Below are 16,847 nucleotides of genomic sequence, written 5' to 3' on the forward strand. Positions count from 1 at the left end.
AGATGCCACCCAACAGCAGTTTGGGCCTTCACTAGGGAAGCACAGCTGCTGCCAAACCACAGGGAGGAAGAAGGGGACTAGTTTCCTGGAAGACCTGTCCTCCTCCCTGCCTTTGTGCCTGTTCTTCCCATTGGTCAAAGCCAACTATAATCCAGAGACTGAGGGGAACCTGGGTAATGCAACCCAGGAAGCCCACAGGACAGGTGGAGTGTGGATGTAGAGGGCAGATGAAGAATATCCAGCATAAGGTGATTAAAAAGATGTTCTTTAAAAATTATACCAACACAAAAGTTGAAACCACAAAATGGGCAGCCTCTCTTCCTGCCTTCTACTCCATGTAGATGTCCTCTGGCAAGCTTGGGGAATAGACATCAGCCTCATCTCTATGGAACGGGGCAAGATACTATAGATTTCTTTACCAAAATACTTCTCCTAGACCCTGCTCCCCTGAGGCTCAGCATTTACATTTACCCAAGCCTGGAGGCAGTTTACATAATTGGAGGAGAGAAAGGAGCTCCGATTGAAACATCTTCCTGTGTTTTCCCTCCCCAGAACAGTACACCATAATAGCTCTTCCTAAGCAGGGCAGAAGGTGATAGCCACATTCAGTGGTCTAGAAATGAACTGAAGCTTTCTTTTAACAAGGACTACTGGAGTGAGAAAAATCAAGAAAACTCATTCGGCACTAGGGCAGGCTGTATCCTCAAATTTAAGCTAGGATGGGTCTATCAGCTATTATAGAGAAAGAGTATATCTAGCAATTCTGCACAGTTTAAAATGCTGGTAAAAATATCAAGAAATAGCAAATTTTAACAAAATGGAAAAAGATTAGACAAAGACTGGCTCTTGAGATCATCTGTCCTTATTGCCCTTTCTGCTACCACAACGTTTGTCTTTACTCTCCTCCCTTCATCCCCTTCTGGAGCACACTTTTTACAGCACAGACTGTCCCCTCTCCTCCTTTCACTGGGTCCTGTCATTGTTGACACTCAACCTTTCCCCTTTCAGCAAACTCTGGATTCCTCTGGGGGATGTTAAAAACATGTCAGATGACTGGGGGTTTTCTCAAACAAGTTATTTAGCGTCTCTGACTTTCAGTTTCCTCATTTATAAAATATGCTTAGTAAAGATATTTTGAGAATTAAATTAGTAAATGAACGCAGAACATTCTGCACAGCACCTGGACATGGTAAATGTGAACAAGTTAGGGGTTAGTACTATCTTTCTTTTTTTTTAGGGCCGTACCCGGGGCATATGGAGGTTCCCAGGCTAGGGGCTGAATTGGAGCTGTAGCTGCTGGACTGTGCCACAGCCACAGCAAAGTCAAATCTGAGCTGGGTCTGTGACCTACACCACAGCTCATGGCAACGCCAGATCCTTAACCCACTGAACAAGGCCAGGGACCAAACCTGCATCCTCATGGATGCTAGTCAGATTTGTTTCTGCTGAGCCGTGGCGGGAATTCCAGTACTTTGTTAAGATGCCCAGTTCAGTGGCCTCTCTACCTCGTCTCACACATCTGACTCAGATTGCTCATTGTGCCGGTGGTCCTGGTGTCATGGTATCTTTTAACTCTGGGCAACTGTTAAGAAGGAAAACGATAATAAGTATGAGAGGTGAGTTTGTATTCCAGAGAATGCAGTGAAGATTGGTACACGTGGGACAAGGTAGAGGAATGTGTGAGCATAAAAGAGACCAAAGGAGAGAGACAGACAGCGGGACACAAAACATGGCCCCTATCCCCTCAGTGGAGCCAAAGAAGAGGGCAAGAGGGAACAGCACCTACAACATTATTCAAACAGAGTATATTGAGAGCTGGGAAACCTAAATTTATCACAAAGCAAGCAGCTTTCATTTATGCATCATCTTCTAAAAATCCCCAGACAAGTCCAGCCCCATGCCACCGCTGCCATCTCATGTTCCTGAAACCGATGCCTGAGACTTCTCTGGACAAAACATCCCTGCTTTCTTCAACTGTCCCTTATGTGACACCACACCATTTGGGTGCCCTCCTCTAGGTCCTAACCAAGTTATCAATGTCCGTCTCAATATGTTGGGCCAGAACCAAACACCAAGAAATACTTCTAAACCAGTCTTATTGGCACTGAGTCCTGATATGTCAGTCACTGGCTTGATCGGGCCACTATCTTTCCATCACTGCAACCTTTGTTAGCAACAAGGTCACACCTGTATACCCTTCAACAAATGACAGAAGCACCAGCTGTCTACTTTAGAGAGGAAAAGCAAGCACGCAGGAGGGAAGTTGCTCACTAAGGACAGCCTATGAGATAACCTTGTGATTATGGTGCTGACCTTCCTGCCAGAGGCCACAGTCATTTGGTTTCTCATTAGTCACTGGCCTTTTGAGTTCTAGGGTTGGATTTGTAGACTTGGGATGGAGAGCTTTAAACTTATCAGCAGAGCCTGGTCTTTTGTGTTAACAACTTGGCCCTTGAGCTGATGTGGGTCTAGTGCCGGAGTCTAGAGAATAATTTTTCCCTTGAAAAGGGAACTCACTGGGAGTTCCTGTTAAACGGCACAGTGGAAACCAATCCAACTAGTATCCATGAGGACACAGGTTCGATCCCTGGCCTTGCTCAGTGTGTTGAGGATCTGGTGTTGCCATGAGCTGTGGTATAGGTCGCAAATGAGGCTTGGATCTGACATTGCTGTGGCTATAGCTCCGATGTGAAGCCTGGGAACCTCCATATGCCGCAGGTTCAGCCCTAAAAAGCAAAAAAGAAAAAGAAAAAATAAGAAGAAAAAAAAGGGAACTCACTACTTTCAGTTATCAAATGGTATTTTTGCTAGAATTAACTGGCCAATACTCATCTCAGCCCCAAGAGTGCGCCTGGTCTGTCATGATAAGTTAAACATCTAAAAATCCAACAGCTGCACAATTAAACCTTTGAAGACATAGTTGAGACTATCTTTCATCACTTAAAATACTCAACGTGTCCACATTGTAAAGAGCTCAGAGGAACAAGCCAAAAGGCCCTAGACTTTTGGAAACTCAGCATTAACTTTTTATGTGTTTTACAATAAATGTCCTCATGTTACTTGTAAAATGAAAGACACCGTAACCAAAACACGGCAGGCTGAGTACTGTGGTGTACTACTCTCTGACCTATAAAAATGAATCTTTCTTGTGTGAGTAGGCGTTCCGATAAAAGCAGAGCAAGCTTAACTATAAACTAAATATCTTCGTTCTCTTTACTACCTATTATGGTGACTGGGGAGTCAGACGCCCACTTCTGAGAGGAAACACTAGCTCAGATATTCACATCTTCCCCTAAAATGCCAGCTTGGAAAACTAAGGAAGGTGGGAAGGATCTGATTCTTGTCTTCCTCCTACAGATTCTTCTGTGCTATGAAGTTACCATGAACGACGGTAGCTGCAAAGACATACTAAGTGAGGAAATACAATTATCTTGTGTTATCAGTATTAAAGGCTTTTTAAAATAATGTCCTGCCTTTATCCACTTGAGCAAGTTAAAATACCACTATTTAAAAATCCTCTGCAATAGGCATTTTGGATTAAGAGACAAAATACATGGGGAAAACAGCCTGATCACTGTGTTTTTTCAACTTACACCATGAGAGGTTAAGTCAGAGGGTGAAACTGGGATTGGGACAGACGTCTGTCTGAGGGATGAGATGTCCCCTCTGCACCTCTGCACAGGGCATCCCCAGTCCTCAGCGTCCCCTCCCCCTCCCCCACCGCTCTCCCCTGCTCCTACCTCCAGCCACCCAGCCCGCCTACTGAGCCTGGTGCACATACCAGCAAGCACACAATTCCACATCATTGCCCTGGCTGTTGTCTCTACCTGGAAAAAATCCTCTTCCCCCAGACATTCAGGGCTCACTTTTTCACTTCCTCACCTCCTTCAAAGTGTTCCTCCAGTAACAACTTCCCAGGGAGGCCTTCGCTGAGCACCCTTCCCTAAAATTCACACACACTTCCCATGCCTTTTACCCTGTTCTATCACTTTCCAATGTGAGTGACCTTAAACATACCTCAAAGTCAACATACTTATAACATTCACGGTCTGTGTTCTTGCACAGGAAAGTGAGTTCCAGGAGGTAGAAACTGTTGTTTCTTTTTTTTTTTTTTTTTTTTTTTTTTTTTTTTTTTTTTTTTTAAGGGCTGCACCTGTGGCACGTGGAAGTTCCCAGGCGAGGGGGCAAATGGGAGTTGCAGTTGCCGGCCTACACCACAGCCGTAGCAACACCAGATCTGAGCTGCATCTGTGACCTACACCACAGTTCACAGCAACACTGGATCCTTAATCCACTGAGCGAGGCCAGGGATCAAACCCGTATCCTCTTGGATACTAGTTAGATTCATTTCCTCTGAGCCATGATGGGAACTGCTGGGTGTTTTATATATTCTCATTTAACCTTGAAGATAGCACAGTAAGGTAGATATTGTCCCCATTTTTCCAGATGACAAAACAGAAGTTCAAAGTCAAGCAACTAACTCAAAACCACACAGCTTTTAAGGGAAAGTTAAAAATAAATAAACTCTTTTCTGATTTCAAGCCCAGGGATTGTTCTACTGAACCCACAGAAGTGGAGAGCGTAATAGACCTTGATTTCTGACTATATTCCACTGGAATGAACACTCCATGGCATGGACTTGCCTATCTTTATCATCACCATATTTGCAGTACATAGGATAGTGTCTGGTATATGATAAGTGCTATATATATTACGGTATACACACACGCACACGCACACATTTGTTGAAAGAATGAACAAATGAATGAAAAGCTCATGTCAAGGATACAATTATTGTCTCTAAAAGACTCAGCATAGTTCACCTTCCTCCTCTACTTCTTCCTCTCCACTCTGGACAGCTCAATCCCAAGCCCATTAGGTGAGGGAGAGAAAGGTAGGCTTCTGCAGCTGGGAGAGTCTAGGCAGGGTGGGGGAGCCCAGGCAGGGGAGCCTGGTGTGCAGTGTCAGAATCCAAGCAGGGTGAGGATGCACCCATGGGGTTGGAGCCATGTGGGATGTGGCGCCCTGGTGGATTGGGGTGACTTCCCACAGAAAGATGGCATGTAGTCCGGTTTCAGAGCCCAGGGGGATGAGGAAGTTATCCACACAGGGAGAATGACCCAGCATGGGGAGTCAGAGCCTAAGGGGAATAAGTGAACTGGTGTGGGGGGCAGATCCTGAGCGGGAGGGTAGGGCGTCCTTGAAAGGGGATGGCCCAGTGTTTGAGAGCCTGAGCAGGATGAGAAGGGCATATGCACCTTCTCATAAGAAATCTGTCTGCTCACTTTTCCTGCCTTTACCATTTCCTGGGAGCCTGATGTGGGCTGTCAGAGCCTAAGCAGGGTGAGGATGGTGTCCAGTCGGGCAGTCAGGGGCTCAGACTGGGGAATGAGAGCTGGAGCGGGAAAATAGAGGTGTGGGGAGGGGGTGATGGCAGGGCTGGACCACTGGTTACTAACAGGGTTTTATCAAACAAGCAAATGTATTAGGGATAATGGAAATTAGGCTTGTCACTGTTAGAGAGATATAAAAAGAAAAGGAGTGTTGGATTGGAATTGGGGGTATGAGTATTAACTCACATTGTTCAATATATAAAAATAGAGAAGTAAATATATATGTAAATGTGTGTGTGGTTTTCTCTAGTTTTGTCCAATAGAGACTGGGATTAGCAACCACCCTATAGCAATGAGTGCATATAGCATATGGATCTTGATTTCTTTCTTTTGCTTTTAAGGACCACACCTGCTGCATATGGAAGTTCCCAGGCTAGGGGTCGAATCAGAGCCGCAGCTGCCGGCCTACCCCACAGCTTACAGCAAGGCCAGATCCTTAACCCACTGAGTGAGGCCAGGGATGGAACTGACTCCTCATGGATTCTAGTCGGATTTGTTTCCGTTGCGCCACAACAGGAACTACCTGGATCTTGATTTCTTAATGCCATTTTTCTCCATAGGAACCAGGACTCCTTGGAGAAATGTCTGATTCCATATCTGGAACAGAGCAAGTTTAAGGTGAACCAGAGATGACATACAGTGCAAGAAAATAAGGAAGTGCTCAAGGAGTGAGGGGTCATTAGAGGATATGTATGTGGTTTCAGAGGACCTCCCGACAGAATAACTATTAATTACAAAAGGGAAAGGATAACTTCACAGTAAGAAGTTCTGACAGACCTTAATTTAGCCAGTGAATCAGAGTAAGCATCGTCGGTAATGGAACCAGTTTAAATTGTGGGCCATCGTGGCACATTTTCCCATCGTGGCGCAGTGGAAACGAATCTGACTAGGAACCATGAGGTTGCGGGTTCGATCTCTGGCCTCACTCAGTAGCTTAAGGATCCAGCGTTGAGCTGTGGTGTAGGTCGCAGATGAGGCTCTGATCTGGCATTGCTGTGGCTGTGGTGTAGGCCAGCAGAAACAGCTCTGATTAGACCCCTAGCCTGGGAACCTCCATATGCTGCAGTGCAGACAGAAAAAAAAAAAAAAAATTGTGAGCCAGGAGATAGAATGCAATAAAACACAATGTCACTTCTGTGATGTTTTTTGCTGTCATAACCTGAACTTCATAACCTGAATCTAGTCATGTGGAAACACCAGACTAACCAGAAGTGAAGCATATTCTACAAAATAGCTTGTTATCTGCAAAAAAAAAGTCCAGGTCATAAAAGTCAAGAAAAGCGTGAGGAACGATTCCAGACTGAAGGGAACTGAAGGGACAGGACAACTGACTGCAGTGCTTGGTTCTGAACTAGATCTTGTTGCAGTTAAGGACATTATTGGGACGACTAGCAAAACTTAAATGAGTTTTGAGGAATAGATAGTAGTGATGCATCAATATTAATGTCTTGATATTGGTTACTGTATTGTGGTTATGCAAGAATATCTTTTACACACCAAAGTATTCAGGGTTGATAATGCATCCTCTCTGAGACCTAATCTCAAATAATTCAAGAGGAAAAAGTCATGTGTATTGCACTGACAGTATTTTTATGGGTTTATAATTGTTTCAACATTTAAAAAATTAAAAAAGAGATAACCAGCAATGGCCTACTTAATAGCACAGGAAACCACACTGAATATTTTTAAATAACCTATAAAGGAAAAGAATCTGAAAAAGAATATGTGTGTGTGTGTGTATATATGTGAATCACTTTGCTGTATACCTGAAAGTAACACAGCATTATAAATCAACTATACTTTGGTTAAAAAAAAAAAAAAAGTCAAGTCAATGGATAGAGAAGCCATATATGTGGTCAAACGTGAGAAAAAAAAAAGAGACATTGATCAAAAAAATTAAAAAATAAAACAGCAGAGCAAGAGGAAGAAAACAAACAAAATGTCGTAATTTGTACATAGGGAGAAACAGGGTGGCGTGTAAAGCTGCTCTTCACAAGAGTTATCTTAATCTTTCCAAACTCTTCACCAACAAGTCAGGCTGAGTACTAATATGATGCTCATGGTTTGTTTGGCTTAAAGAATTTTTATACCTATCATCAACCCTTGGGAAAAGAAAGCACACACATTTGCAGTTATGAACTGTTATTTAAATTTACATGAGTTATTTTTGGAGGAAATGCAATTATTTCATCATCAATTTAATGAAATTCTATCTATTTTAGAAAGTGTCTAAAAGAAAGCATGGTTCACCCCCGAGAGGTCCAGCCCCAGACTGTGATTATTTGAATTTGTGGGCTTTCCCAGCTCACTCTGAATCACGAGTTCATCTTTACCTCCTTCAAGAAGGTACCCCTCCTTCAATCTTCTTGTTTCTCAGTTCTACCTGCACAAAGGCTATGAGGGTTTTTTGGGGGGTGGGGGGGGTGGTTGTTTGGTTTGGTTTGGTTGGTTGTTTGCATGGCCACACCTGAGGCATATGGAAGTTCCCAGGATAGGAGTTGAATTGGAGCTGCAGCTGCCGGCCACAGCCACAGCCAGGCAATGCTAGATTCAAGCTGCCTCTGCCACCTACACCGCAGCTTGTGGCAATGCCAGATCCTTAGGCCACTGAGTGAGGCCAGGGATCGAACTCGAATCCTCATGGATACTAGTCAATTCTTAACCCACTGAGCCACAATGGGAACACCAAGCCTACGAGATTTAGAATCTCACGAATGCAGATTCATTATTCTTAAAGATGAATTTCCACAAAACCTTTTCCTCATGGGAAATTTGCTCACTTTTCCTGTCAATCACAAATCTCTGCTCAAAGGCATAGAAGGATTGTGTTTTCTCTGGAGACTATGTAACAAGATACTCAGGTGAGAGAGCAGGTGGTCAGGGAATCAGTCAGAAGTGGTGCCTCCTCGCTCTGTGTGGCGCTCCTGTCCTCCACAGCCCCCTCCACACTGCTGCCAGTGCATTGCCCTTGGAGGCTGATCTGATGGTGGTTGGTGTGAAGTTTGGGCTTTGGAGTGATACAGACCACATTTCAAACCCTGCCTTTGCCTCTTACTGTGTAACCTTGAGCAAGTTACTCAGAGACTTTCAAAGCCTCTTTTCTCACCTCTATCACGAGGGTAGAACTTGCCCGCCTCACAGAATTTCTGAAAGAATCAAATGACATGTCACATAAAAAAACTTAGAACAATGTCTAAAAAATGGTGCATTCTTTTAAAAAGGCTGGTAGTTATTATCATTATTGATTTTTAAATGATCACATAATTAGGATCCCATATTAATAGTGTATTGAGTTCCAACCCTCTGCTGTTCAAAGCTTTCTTTTTTTAATATTGTGTTAGTTTCGGATGTACAGCAAAGCGATTCAGTTGTACATGTATATATATATATATTCTTTTTCAGATTTTTTTCCCTTATAGGTTATTACAAAATATTGAGTATACTTCCCTATACTATACAGTAGGTCCTTGTTGGTTATTTATTTTATACATAGTAGTGTGTGTGTGTGTGTTAATCCTAAACTAATTTACCCCTCCCTCCCTTTTTGCCCTTTGGTAATCACAAGTTTGTTTTCTATGTCTGTAAGTCTCTGTTTTATAAATAAGTTCATGTGTATCTTTTTTTTAGATTCCACACATAGGTAATATCATATATTTGTCTTTCTGTGTCTGACTTACTTTAAGTAGTATGAAAATGTCTATTATCATACTGTTATGATATTACAATAAGGTCCATCCATGCTGCTGCAAATGGCATTATTTCATTCTTCTCTATGACTGAGTAGTATTCCATTGTGTCTATGTATCACATCTTCTTTATCTTTTCATCTGTGGATGGATGGGCATTTAGGTTGATTCTATATGCTGGCAATTGTACAAAGCTTTCTTATCATAAGAGGCATACATACACACAGACAACCTATGCCACCAATGCCAATACCAATGTCATCATATTTGTGTTCACCTAATGACAGAAGTGGTATAGCTGATTGAAACTACATCTGTGTTCACAGCAAAGAATCACCAAAGAAAAAGTGACTTAAACACCTGCCCCTCTATCACCCTACCTCCCTAGACAGTCTCATTTAATTCAGGTCTCTGCTCAAATGTCACTTCCACAGTTAGGTCTTTCTTGATTTATATCAAGTAACTCTAAGATGGGCAGAAGACCTAAATATACACTTCTCCAAAGAAGACATACGGACAGCCAAGAGGCTCATGAAAAAGTACCCAACATCACTGATTATTAGAGAACTGCAAGTCAAAGCTACACTGAGATACCTCCTCACACCAGTCAAGATGGCCATCATTAACATGTCAACAAATAAAAAATGCTGGAAAGGGTATGGAAGAAAGGGCACCCTCCTTCACTGTTGGTTGGCATAAAAACTGGTTCAACCACTATGGAAAACGGTATGGATGTTCCTCAGAAAACTAAATATAGAACTACCATATGAGCCAGCAATTCCACTCCTGAGCATATATCTGGGCAAAACTTTAATTCAAGAAGATGCACGCACCCCTATGTTCATTACAGCAATGCTCGCAATAGCCAAGATGTGGAAACAACCTAAATGTCCATCATCAGATGAATGGATTAAGAAGATGTGGTCCATATACACAATGGAATTCTACTCAGTCACCAAAAGGACAAAATAATGCCATTCGCAGCAACATGGATGGAACTAGAGATTCTCAAACTAAGTAAAATAAGTCAGAAAGAGAAAGACAAATACCATATGTTATCACTTATTTGTGGAATGTAAAATATAGCACAAATGATCCGGTCTACAAAACAGAAACAGATCAAGGCCAAGGAGAATAGACTTGTGGTTGCCAGGGGAGGGGGGGCAGGGAATTGGATGGATGTTTAGTTTGAGGTTGGTGGAGGCAAACTGTTACACTTTGAATGGATGGGCAGTGGGGTCCTACTGTACAGCACAGGGAACTGTGTGTGATTGGGTCACTTTGCTGCAAAACAAATTGGAGAAACATTGTAAAGCAGCTATACTTTAATTTTTAAAAAGCAATAAAAAGTTCCATAAAAGGTAAACATGTATGTAAATACAAATGAAAATGTTTAATTTCTTAAGAGATAAATGATTTAAAATTTTAAACAAATAAAATAACTCTATAAAATATTCCCATCTCTCTTTTTCCTCTTCCCCTTAGTCTGTTAATTTTTCTTTGTAACCCTTTTCGCCTTTCTCATTCCTGCATTATAATGTGTGTCCTTTTGTCTTTCTCATCAAGTAGAAAAAATTCTCCATGATGGCACAGTCTTTGTCTTTTTTGTTTAGCATTAAAATAATATCTCATGTAGTAGGGAGGTTCAACAAATATTTATTGAGTGAACATATGAATGAAGGAATCTAACTGTCAGCTATAAGTTTAGGCACAAAGGACCCTAATTTTTAACTGAGGCCAAAGGTCTTTGGAAAAACAAAATATTCCCATTTTTGCTACAGATAGATTTATAAGGAAAAGAAGAGATTTACAGGTAGACTTCATTGCATAGCTCTTAGTACACATTTTTAAAATCATATATTTTTATAGTATTTCTTTTCTGTTTATTTTCATGATTTGGATTTTTCTTCTTATGAAATAGGTTTCCAGGAATTGAACCCTACCCTATAGCATTGCACCTGTAGGACCTAGGAGTCTGACCTGTGATTATGGTCCAGAACCATTTGTTCCTAAATCCTATTTCCCTGCATTGGCTCTCTATCTTCTTGAGGGTAAGATCTAAGCTCCTTAGCAGACAAGTGAGGGTGAACTGGGTTTCCTCACTCCCTCTTCTCATCTCATGCAGCCCTTGTCTTCTCCTCTCGGGCTGAGGTTCTTCTGGTTTCAACCCTCTGTGCCCTGGCTCACTTGCCCCTTGGTCTGCAGTGCCTGTGTTTCCCTGTCCTGGCACACACCTGTCCGTTTTTAAGTCTGAGGAAGTGATTCCTGACCTCCTCTTCCTACCATAACATTAATGAAAATCCAACTAATTCAACATTACGGTCAATAATGTTTGTAATCCTTTGCTAAAACTGGTTAGAGCAGGAGTTTCCATCAAGGTGCAGTGGAAAAGAGTCTGATTAGGATCCATGAGGACACAGGTTCAATCCCCTACCTCATTCAGTGGATTAAGGATCCAGCATTGCTATTGCCCTGAGCTGTGGTGTAGGTTGCAGACGTGCTCAGATTCAACCCCTAGCCTGGGAACTTCCATATACCACAAGTGCAAAAACTGGTTAGAGCAACTAAAACTAACTCAGCCTCTGCTTTTTCTCTAAAATTATATATACCTCTGAACATGTCTTTAAAATGGTTTCTTTTAAATGAAACTCATGGACTTGGGGAACAGACTTGTGGTTGCCAAGGGGGAGGAGGAGGGAGTGGGATGGACTGGGAATCTGGGGTTAATAGATGCAAACTATTGCATTTGGAGTGGATAAGCAATGAGATCCTGCTGTATAGCACTGGGAACTATATCTAATCACTTGTGATGGAGCATGATGGAGGATAATGTGAGAAAAAGAATGTAAATGTGTGTGTGTGTGACTAGGTCACCTTGCTGTACAGTAGAAAATTGACAGAACAATGTAAACCAACTATAATGGAAAAAATAAAAATCATTAAGATAAAAAATAATTTTTATTTCTAAAACTTTGAAAAGAAAAAAATGGTTTCTTTTACTTACTAAAAGGACTTCACCCCATTCCATATCAACTATAGCTTGTGAGATCCTAATTATGGTAATAACGCATCTCACCAATACTTGTGGAATTGTACCATGATCCAAATCTGTAAAATAAACTGAATATAGATAGAAAAATATACCTCAGACTAGTTTTTTTCCCCTGCAAATAATCTTACAAATAGTACCCAACTTTTAAGGAAAAAAATTCTAATTCAGTTAGATGAATCTCTGTCAACCAACTGTATCATCTTTTAACTCAGCAAGAACTTTAAATAACAAAGCCCATTTTGGTCATTCACAAAATTATATATTCCAGGAAGATTTTCAGAATGTAAGTTACCTCTCAGAAATAATGGTGTTATACTTAAATACATTATTTTACATGATGTTTTCTCAAGGCAAAACATAAAATAAAACTGATATCTGAGGACATTTGCACTTTTTATGCCAAACAGTACCCCAGGGGTTAAAACAAGAAGCTATGGTTTGAGTTTCTTATGATTTTAAGATAAGATCTCAAAATAGTGACATAAATCATAAACTAGACCAGATACCATATACAAAAAGGTTTTTAGTCAGCCTCCACTTTAAATCTTTATCCAAAATTTTTGTTTTGAACTCAGACTATTTATTTTGAGAGAGAAATTCTTAACAAGAATCAGGACCAACATGGGCATTTAACTTTGGCTTAAAAAGAAACAAAAAAGAGACATTGGCAAATATACACATAAGAATTTTTACTTTCATTGTGAAGAGATCATTATGATTGTATATCTTATTTCCAAACATCGGTAAATAAAAAGTGTTCACTGAGAGGATTCTTCTCCGGAAATGCAAGTGTTGATTAAGAGGATTCTTCTTTAGACCTTTCTTTGGAAAGCCCTGTGAAAATCAAACATCCTCGTGGAAATACTGTTTTTGTTTTTTGTATCCCATGTACTTCCATGTATCCTTTTATTCCAAAAAGGATTTGAGGAGAGTTACAACACAAAGTTATATATATGTGTGTATGCAAAATATATATATTAAAAAAATTTTAGTTTATTTTAATAAAGTATAGCTGATTTATGATGTTAATTTCTACTGTACAGCAAAGTGATTCAGTTTTATTTATATTCTTTGTCATATTCTTTTCCATTATGATTTATCACAGAATACTGAATATAGTTCCTTGTGCTTTGCAATAGTACCTTGTTTATCCAAAAACAAATTTTTTTTTAGGGCAGCATCTGTGATATATGGAAGTTCCCAGGCTAGGGATCAAATCAGAGCTACAGCTGCTGACTTATACCACAGCCACATCAATGCCAGATCCAAGCTGCATCTGTGACCTTCACCAAAGCTCACGGCAATACTCCTTAACTCACTGAGCCAGGCCAGGGATTGAACCCACATCCTCATGGATACTAGTCAGGTTTGTAACCTGCTGAGCCACAATGGGAACTCACCCACAAAATTTTTTGACCTGTCATTTGTGTTGATGACATGGTAGTCATTTACTATGAGACAAATAAGGAAAGAAAAAATTCAGCTGTCAACTATGAGGGGCTCTGAAAAACATATGGACAATACCCAATGTTGGAACATAAATATTTTTTAAATGAAGCTTAAAATTTTATTTAAAAATTTAAAATTTAGCCTAGTGAAGGTATTCTGTATACCGTCAAGATGATGTGATATTCATAAGATGCTTTCTATCCAGCAAACCAATCGTGGTGGCTTTTTATTGTTAATGTAGTTAAGCTAGAACTGTGTTCCCAGAGTTCCCTTCTCTGCATTGTTCTGGTTCAGGTTGGTCACATGAGAAAGTTCTGCCAGATTTGGATGCCGAGGTAAAGCAGCAGCCATGTTTAAGCTTTGAATGTTGCTGTCAGGTCAGGCCCCACTGTGGCTCACACATATTGCTGTGGGTTTGCTGGTTCACTTTGTTGGCATGGGAAAGCAGTGGCTGGGCCCTCAGTTTCCCACTCCCACCCCCCTAGATCTCCTTGGGACAGCAGCTGGGCCCACACTGCCTCCCACAAGGGGCTGGACTTATTCAGCTTGTTCAACTCCTGGGCCAAGCTGACATGCTGCTCCAGAGCTCGGAGGTCATCTGCAGGCCACTCACATCATTGAGGAGATGGTGGGCGCCACTGGAAAGTATCTTAAATATCTATTCTAGATCTCCTAGGCTGCTAAAAGAGATTCTAAAGAAGATAATACTGCTTTTAATATTTATTTGGCTTCTTGCTCCCTTTGCGGATATTTTTAACTTCATACCATAAACAGGATTTGTAAGGGTGAGCCTACAAACTTTCTCAAGAAGTCTGTCTTTGGGGCCAGGGAAAACAAGTGGTACAAAGATGGAGGTCCATTCTAGAATGATCTTTGTAGAACCGACAGTGTAAAAGAGGTAGCTGTTCCCAGGTTTTGGACAGGCTAATCCCCAGAACAGCAAGGATGTTATGTTATTCAAAACAGAGAAAAACATATACAACTACAAAGCCATTTGACCAGAATGAGAAGAAAATAGTATTACTGCCCTAGTCTATTGGCCTGGAAGCCTACCCAGCACAGTTTGACAAGAAACAGAAGCAAGAAATATGATGACTAGAAAGGAAGACACATTGTAAATAATGATTATCTATATGGAAAATCCAATAGGCACTTGAGGCAATTTATTAGAATAATTTTTTTTAAAGTTTAGCAAGTTTGCTGGACAAAAGATCAGTTTGGAAGAACTGTAGTGTTCCTATACACAAACAATGACAAATGAAAAAACATAGTTAAAAAATGAAATACAGAGTATTAAATTTAAATTATACACAACTTATAATTAAATTAAAAGTGAACCAAAAAAACTGCAAATTACCTCATAATAAATCTATCAAAAAGATGTGAAAGACCTTTATGGAGAGAATTACAATACTTAATTAAAAGACATATAAGACGACTAAATGTACTTATATATTATGCTCATGTGTAAGAAGGCTCAATAATGTACAGATATCAAGTCCCACAAAATTTACCTATAAATTCTGTGCAATTCCAATCAATACATCTTGTGGTATTTTGTGAGTGTGTGGAACTTAATAAAATTATTCTAGAATTCATGTGGAAGAATAAAGAGCAAGAATAACCAAATGCATTTTTTTCCTACTGATGCTGTAACAAATCACTACAAGCTTAGTGTTTCAAAACAACACACATTTCTTGTCTTACTATTCAGGAGGCCAGAATTTCACAATTAAACTTACAGGCTTAAGATCAAAGTGTCAGTGGGGCTGTGTTCCCACTGGAGGCTCTAGGTGAGAACCCGTCCATCCCTTGCTTTTTCCAGTTTCCGGAGGCTGCCAGCATTCCTTGGCTCATGGCCATGTCACTCTGACCTGTGCTTCCGTCATTATATCTCCCTCTCTGCCTCTGACCCTCCTGCCTTCCTCTTAAAAGGACCCTTGTGATTACACTGGGTCCACCTAGATAATACAGGATTATCTCTTCATCTCAAGATTTTTAACTTAATCACTTCTGCAAAGTCCCTTTTGCCGTAAAAGGGTCCCAGGATTGGGATGTGGACATTTGGCGGGGGGAGCATTTTGTCTACCACACCCATGCAATTTTGAAAAGAACCAGGAAAGAGGACTTGCCATGATAGATAGGAGCCTTATAATAAAGCTGTAGTAATTTAAATTGGGTGGCAAGAGGTATAAACGAAAGACTCAGAACATGGCAATTATATATGAGAACTTGGTATATGACAGAGGTAGTATTACAAATTAGGAAGGAAAGCCAATAAATACTTAAGACAATTAGCTATCCAAGTAGGGAAAACAATGATTAGATCCTTACCTCACCATATTTTATTTTAAAATTCCAGCTAAATTGTGTAGATTTAAAGATGAGGAAAATATGAAAACACAGGCAAGAGTTACTATTGTGGCTCAGTGGGTTGAGAACCAAGGATACAGGTTTGATCCCTAGCCTTGCTCAGTGGGTTAAAGATCCAGCAATGCCACAAGCTTAGGCGTAGGTCACAAATGCAGCTCCAATCTAGTGTTGCTGTGGCTGTGACATAGACTTGCATTTGCAGCTCTGACACGACCCCTAGCCTGGGAACTTCCATATCCCGCAGGTATGGCTGTAAAAAAGAAAAAAAAAAAAAAAAAAAGGCAAATTTGACCTCAGAAAGAGAAAGATTTCTTAAACAGACCCAAAAAGCACAAATAATAAATTGTATACTTTAAAATGTAATACTTTTACACAGTAAAAGACACTATGAATTAAATGAAAAGACAGAGCACAAACTCTAAAAGGCTTTTGCCATCCATTTAACACAAAACAGTATTGAGAATATAGAAAGAGCTTCTATAAGTCTACAGTAAAGTACGATTATAGAAAAATTAACTCAAAGTGGGTCAAAAGCCTAATATGAAATAAAACCATAAAAATATTTTTTTAATGGGGTAAATCTTCATGCCCTTGGACTTACCAGTGGCTTCTTAAATACGACATCAATAGACAAACAACAAAAAAATAAGATAAATTGGACTTCATCAAAATTAAAAATTTTGTTCATCAAAGAACACCATGAAGAAAGTGAAAAGAGGAGTTCCCGTCGTGGGGCAGTGGTTAACGAATACGTCTAGGAACCATGAGGTTGCGGGTTCGGTCCCTGCCCTTGCTTAGTGGGTTAATGATCCGGCGTACCGTGAGCGGTGGTGTAGGTTGCAGATACGGCTCAGATCCCGCGTTGCTGTGGCTCTAGCGTAGGCCGGTGGCTAC

This window comes from Sus scrofa, chromosome 1 (genome assembly GCF_054392235.1).
Source record: "Sus scrofa isolate SSC_HxYL_T2T_F1_AM1 chromosome 1, Sscrofa_HxYL_maternal_Yorkshire_Landrace_v2.0, whole genome shotgun sequence".
NCBI classification, from domain to species: Eukaryota; Metazoa; Chordata; class Mammalia; order Artiodactyla; family Suidae; genus Sus; species Sus scrofa.